The 6,658-nt window shown below is 36.7% G+C and overlaps 1 non-coding gene across 1 annotated transcript; it reads right to left on the reverse strand.

Moving 5' to 3' along the window:
• Nucleotides 1-4,321: 4,321 nt before the first annotated feature.
• TRNAH-GUG (transfer RNA histidin (anticodon GUG)) lies at nucleotides 4,322-4,393 on the reverse strand. The gene has a single exon. It is a non-coding gene; the product is annotated as a tRNA-His (tRNA).
• Between the last annotated feature and the right edge of the window lie 2,265 nt (nucleotides 4,394-6,658).

Here is a 6,658-nt window from a genome sequence, read left to right on the forward strand (position 1 = left end):
TTACACTTCATTGAATTACTACGTTGCTTTAAATGTTACATCTGCATTATGATGGAAGCAAATAACTTTCTAAATGTCTAGTAATGTTTCAGAAAAATAAATCTGAAATACTTTTATTTGAACTTTCAATTAACTAAATTTGCAACATTTGCTGCATAAGCCAGTAGTTACAATAGATTAGTTAAATTACTTACTTGCACTGGAGCTAAAAAATGACAAATTGTTTGGTAAAAGTAACATAATTTTTCATTATAAATATTACGTACATAACATTGAAACTAAATTCATGTGTACCATATCATGTACTAAATTACGTTATTTTAAAGTTTATTCTTTTACCATATTATACATTCAATTGCATTCCTATGAAGTTCCTTCTTTCGCGAAGTTATAGTTATTTTCATTGGTAGATAATATCTATCTGCTCTGAAAGCAAACATTCTCATGGGGGCATATAAAAAGTTAGTTTTTTTTGTTACACCATGTTAATAATGTCAAAACAAGTGCTTATACAAATTTTGGCCAGGGTCGTAAAAATAAGTTCGCCTGGAGTCGTTTACAGAAAGAAGACACAATTTCATTGGAAAAATTTATTGAAACGGGTACAGCAATTGAGCTATTTTTCAACTTATTCCCCAATGGAATTGAGACATTTGTCATCCGATGGGATCGACAGAGAGGTGCATAAGGTTGTCACACTCGTTCCGATCCCAGGCGACAGAATTCTACGACATAGGGATACAAAAGTTGATTAGATTTTTTTTAAATTTATTGGGTTATTTTACGACGCTGTATCAACATCTAGGTTATTAAGCGTCTGAATGATATGAAGGTGATAATGCCGGTGAAATGAGTCCGGGGTCTAGCACCGAAAGTTACCCAGCATTTGCTCGTATTTGATTGAGGGAAAACCCCGGAAAAAACCTCAACCAGGTAACTTGCCCCGACCAGGATTCGAACCCGGGCCACCTGGTTTCACTGCCAGACGCGCCGACCGAGTTGATTAGACAACATAAATGATCAAATATGGGCAATGAAAACTTTCGACGCTTTTCGGGATGTATCAAACAGGTCCCAAAATTTGGAATTTATATAGAAAAAGACAATAAAAAGAGCGAGTCAGACTTAAAGACCGGCACCCCTTACATCTCCTGGCAATGTAAGGTCCGTCCCGGGGAGCTGTAGAGTAACCTCAACCATATATGGGCGGAGTCTATCAGTGCCGGAGTGTATTGCGGGCGACATCAGCTCGAGGCCGCTGAGGGGTAAGATGCTCGTGACAGAGAGTAGAGCAGAGTTCAGATAGAAATGACCCAATCCCTGCAAGCGATTGTTAGCTTCGTTCAACCAACACCTCCCCCCAGAGCGATCATTGGTCCTAGCCCTCCCACATACCACTCGCGCAGAGGTCTTGTTTCGTCTTTTTACTCTACAGATACCTGGGACGGACTTAGTCTAGCAAAAAGGTCGCTAGCTCTCGTGGATAATATTCTTGCCGTTTCACGACTCTACAGTTTGGTAAGTTATCTTTCGCGTAACCTAGTAAATTATTTATTTTAGGAAACTGAGGGAATCTTACTTGAGATTTAGAGCTATTGCTCAATGTTCCCCATTATGTTCTATACATGAGGTCGGAAAAATCCACCGCACTACTTGCCACATAACAATCTCGCAGCTCGGTAAATGTGCCGATAACTTAGCTTCGCTTTAAGAACGGCCCACGACACAATGCGGGAGTTTCTTTCATCTGTTTTGCACTACGGTGGCAACAATTATTTTAGAACTTTACATTAGTGAATCTCAATTAATCAGCTGTATAAACTGTAAGGCTACTGAGAAATACGTATTTTAACCGCTGTTAGACACACACAAAAAAGCAAAGATTTTTCATTTTTGAGACGTATTTATGGATGCTGAATAAGTTGTACAAGTCGTATTTCCATAAACTTCGGCATAGCTTTTCACAGGCTACACAACCATGGAAACATGCGCTGCTAATTATTTAATAACTATTAAATTATTTAGTTAAAGTTAAGGAGCTGTTAAAAAAAATGTTATGTTTTATTTAACAACGCTTCCAACTGCAGAGGTTATATCAGCGTCGCCGGATGTGCCGGAATTTTGTCCCGCAGGAGTTCTTTTACATGCCAGTAAATCTACTGACATGAGCCTGTCGCATTTAAGCACACTTAAATGCCATCGACCTGGCCCGGGATCGAACCCGCAACCTTGGACATAGAAGGCCAGCTAAAGTTAAGGGGCGCTTGGTAGCTTCGTGATTAAGGCTAAACACTGCTTGGCCGTGAGTTGGATTCCCGATAGGATCATGAATTTTTTTTTTTCATTGACCTATGCCTAATACTTCTGGCAGCACTATGGATCTAAAGATTACACCAGCGTATAGGGATTTATAAGTATGTACACTTCGCGTCGGTACCTTGATGTAGAATGATTCCAATGACCTTCAAACCAGCCTAAGCGTGAGATTCTGATTTTTCCCTACAGTTGGCGCTGACATCACACCAGCTAGCAGTCGACACAACGGAGATAGAACACATACAATTAATACATCTAGGTACATTATATATTCAAATAAAATAAACTGGACCGATGAAATAATAAATTCTTCATTATCTGTAATGTCTAGACTCTAGAGTTCCTTCATAATGAGAGTTGAGACGTTGACCCCATCAAAAATTAAAATATGTAATGATTTGATAGCGCTGAAAGTGAAAAAACAAAACTCCTATAAGAAGTAAAACCACATACCTATATATTGTATACAAATATCAAACGAATTTGATATATAATTTTATAATGTATTACATTACTTTATAATATAATTTATTATGTATAAAACATAAAAAATATTATTACAACTAGTTTAACACTGAGAAATAAGGAAAAGCTGTTAACTTGAATTTATTGGAAGCAAAGCCATTGCTGGACTATGCAACAAGGTAGACGAATTTTAGATTCTGTGTCTAAACTCTTCTATTCAATTATTATAAAATAACTCTGGCGTGTGCTCAATTATACTAACCTCTAGCGCTTGGAAGTGGAACTAAACGCCGACGGAGCGCATGAAAGCAGAAAACAGACCAGGAAAATTCGCTTAGTGTCCATTCTATATCATTCCTATTCGCTGATTACACAGTCTCTGACAAATGCAAACCAGGGACATTTCCTTGAGATTAAAGGTAGCGGGCACGTAGGGCTGCCTTTATCGCTAATTGTATTATCTCTGGGTCGATTTGGCCTGCAAAGGGGTTGGCTTTAACTTTTAATACCTAAGGAAAAAAGTGACAAGGCTAAGACACAAGAGGCTATTTGTGGTAATGAGCTCGAGCGCGTGTCTCAGAACTTCACTATCATGCCATCACATGGTGAATTCCTGGCCTTACCTCCAAAATATCTTACTAACATTAATTTCAACAATAATGTAAACTAGTAGTTGATTCAGCGTCCTTAAATAATCCATGAAAGAAGTTACCTTAAAGCAGCGGTCTTCTGTTATTTTGAATACATAGAAGAAGGGCGGTGATACGATGGGGAGGGATGATTTCTGTAACTCGCTCCTTGAAAGCAGATGATTATGACAGTGAGAGTGGTGGTAAGTGCTTTCACATTTTTATTCAACTGAATTTGAACTTTTGGCATCTATTTTCACTACATGGAACTCGTCAGTTCTTAAAATAGATTATTATATTTTGTTGTGAATCTTACTTCTTCAAAAATACGAAGTGAAATCAAATTCAATGGTTCTATTCCGTAAGACACAAACATTGGTAAACTTCCTTGCGAAACACTTCGCAAGGAAAGGAAAAAAAAGAAAAAAGAAACCTGTTTTAGAAAATCCAATTTCCACTTCGGGCTCCATTTAATAAAATCTCCGCCAACGTGGAGGGGCTCTGCAACAAGACGAAGGCATGCGCGCTGCGAGGGATTTTAAAATAACATTATCGCACTCAGGGCTGCACATAAATTCTATCTCTCACTATTTACGTGTAGAAATCTTCTCTTATATATAATTCATGTATTGCACTTGATTATCATTATCTACTGTAACTTAGTAAACAAAAACAGCATTTCACTAATAATAAGACTCTCATTTGATGATGAAGCAGAACTAATACTATGCGAAAGACAAGAAAATGGAAGCACTTCAGAACAATATATGCCACTCATTTCTATTCTTCACCAAAGAACCTGCAAGGGACGGAATCTTTGTACGGTGAACAATCTTTAACTCAATGCAAATCTAGTCTTTCAGGTGAAGCTCCCTGTAAAGCAGATTTGAATAATTTCAAGGGAAAAATTGTTCCGGGGCCGGGTATCGATCCCGGGACCTCTGGTTGCACGTACCAGCGCTCTACCACTGAGCTACCCGGGAACTCCACCCGACACCGTCTCAACTTTTCCCTTTTATATCCACACAACTCGCGTGGGCTGACGAAACGCCAGAGACCCACAACGAGTGCACACAATCTCTGTGTGACTTGGAATTGTGGTTTTCTGTTAACGAACACAGTAACGTATATATTATCCCTTGAAATTATTCAAATCTGCTTTACAGGGAGCTTCACCTGAAAGACTAGATTTGCATAATATATACGTTACTGTGTTCGTTAACAGAAAACCACAATTCCAAGTCATACAGAGATTGTGTGCACTCGTTGTGGGTCTCTGGCGTTTCGTCAGCCCACGCGAGTTGTGTGGATATAAAAGGGAAAAGTTGAGACGGTGTCGGGTGGAGTTCCCGGGTAGAGCGCTGGTACGTTCAACCAGAGGTCCCGGGATCGATACCCGGCCCCGGAACAATTTTTCCCTTGAAATTATTCAAATCTTTAACTCATTGAGATACGGCTTAGCCTTCTGTTGTGTGCTATTTTACTCGTATATCTTTGCATTCACTTTACAATTCTTTCAGTTCCTGTGGATCTTTCACTTCTCGTATATAAATCCAAATCGTTATATCCTTTACTAATTAATCAATTCCTATTTCTTCGTTTACTTTCGTCTTTGCTCTTAACGCATCTCATTTTCTCTCTTTCTCTCGTTTTCTGTTTTCTATTTTCTAACTCTCTTCTTCTGGTTTCTTTACTACACGTTTCTGCACGTCTCTTACTTTTTCTTCAGTCTACATCTCTCTTTACTTCGTTCCACTCTTTCCTTTTCTTCCTTTCATCCTATATTCATTTCCCTTCGTTTGCTCTTCTGTCTATTTTTTCGTCTTAACAATTCTATGTGTCCCCCGATATGAAATTGATTAATAATTATTAAATATTTCTTTTTTGACATTTATTAAGCTATATCTAGCAAGAAAATTAAGAGTTCTTAAAACGAAATAGTACATTATGCAACGAGCCTATAACGGTAGTAATTAAGACGCGAGTATGTTTGTTTATGAAACGACCATATTTCTAACTTGAAATTATTCATAAGTATTCATGTTATGTTATCTAAGTGAAGAGCGGAACTGACCTTCTAAATTGTGAGATGTGCGTAGACGCGAAAATATCGATTTTTTCCGAGGAACGAATGTCATTGACCTTGATATAATCTAAAGAATAACATGAATATTAATATTGATATAACCTGGAAATTGATTTAGAATTGAAAAACGAGATGACAAATTGAATTTATTTTAATATTATTTACAATTAACGCTAATTATTATAGTAACAGAACACAAAATTCTGCGACAGTATTGGATTACCAGTCTCCGTGACGTTTCGCTAATTGTCTTTCGATTGCATATTCGAGAATAATCGATACTTGTGGTTTTATTATGGTACAATGGTGATTTCTCATTGGCTGAACAACTGAACTATAATGAATCGGTGTACTTTAATGAGGTGCATTAAAGGGCTACTACCAGGTGTATAATTACTACATTTCGGCATGGTAAAGCATAAATGCAATTAATTCACGAATACATACCCAACGTTTCAATGAGCTATTTTTCTCAGAATATTTTTGTGTACCTAACAGGAAAATATACATATTATTCACGAAATCTTTCCCGACCTTATACTAGGTCATTCACTCAATATATCCATAAGTTTCCTTATGAAATATGTTAATTATATACCAATTATTTCCAAAAGTTTCAATTGGTCATCTCTCACAAGATATCCATGAATTCGTAAACAAACATGCAATGATTCACTAATTCTTTCCCAAATATTTACTGAGACAACTTTCTCAAGATATCCACGTGTACCAGACATAAAATATCGAATTATTCAATAATTTTTCCCGAAGCTTTTCTAAGCAGTCTTTCACAAGAAAAGAAAAAAATAATTACATGTCAATAGGCGTACATTGATTCTTGATGATGTCATGTATATTCATCATATTCACCAACTTTTTCTACCGAATTTCATATTCTTACATACGTTCATTGATTTTTAATTAATTTTTCCTTCTCCTGAAAAATTATTTTCTCTACTGTCACATAAGAGGTTTCAAAAAAAACAACGACGATATATTTTTTTAGGCGTGGGAAAATCAGAAGACGCATAGAGATATTTTCTATTATTTATCCATCAATTTTTCTGTTATTAGAATTCGAGTGTAAGAATTTAGTGGCATATATATTTTGTGCCACGACATCTGATAACTGCTAATAATCATTATGATACACTGTAAATGA

Source organism: Periplaneta americana, chromosome 17 (genome assembly GCF_040183065.1).
Source record: "Periplaneta americana isolate PAMFEO1 chromosome 17, P.americana_PAMFEO1_priV1, whole genome shotgun sequence".
NCBI lineage: Eukaryota > Metazoa > Arthropoda > Insecta > Blattodea > Blattidae > Periplaneta > Periplaneta americana.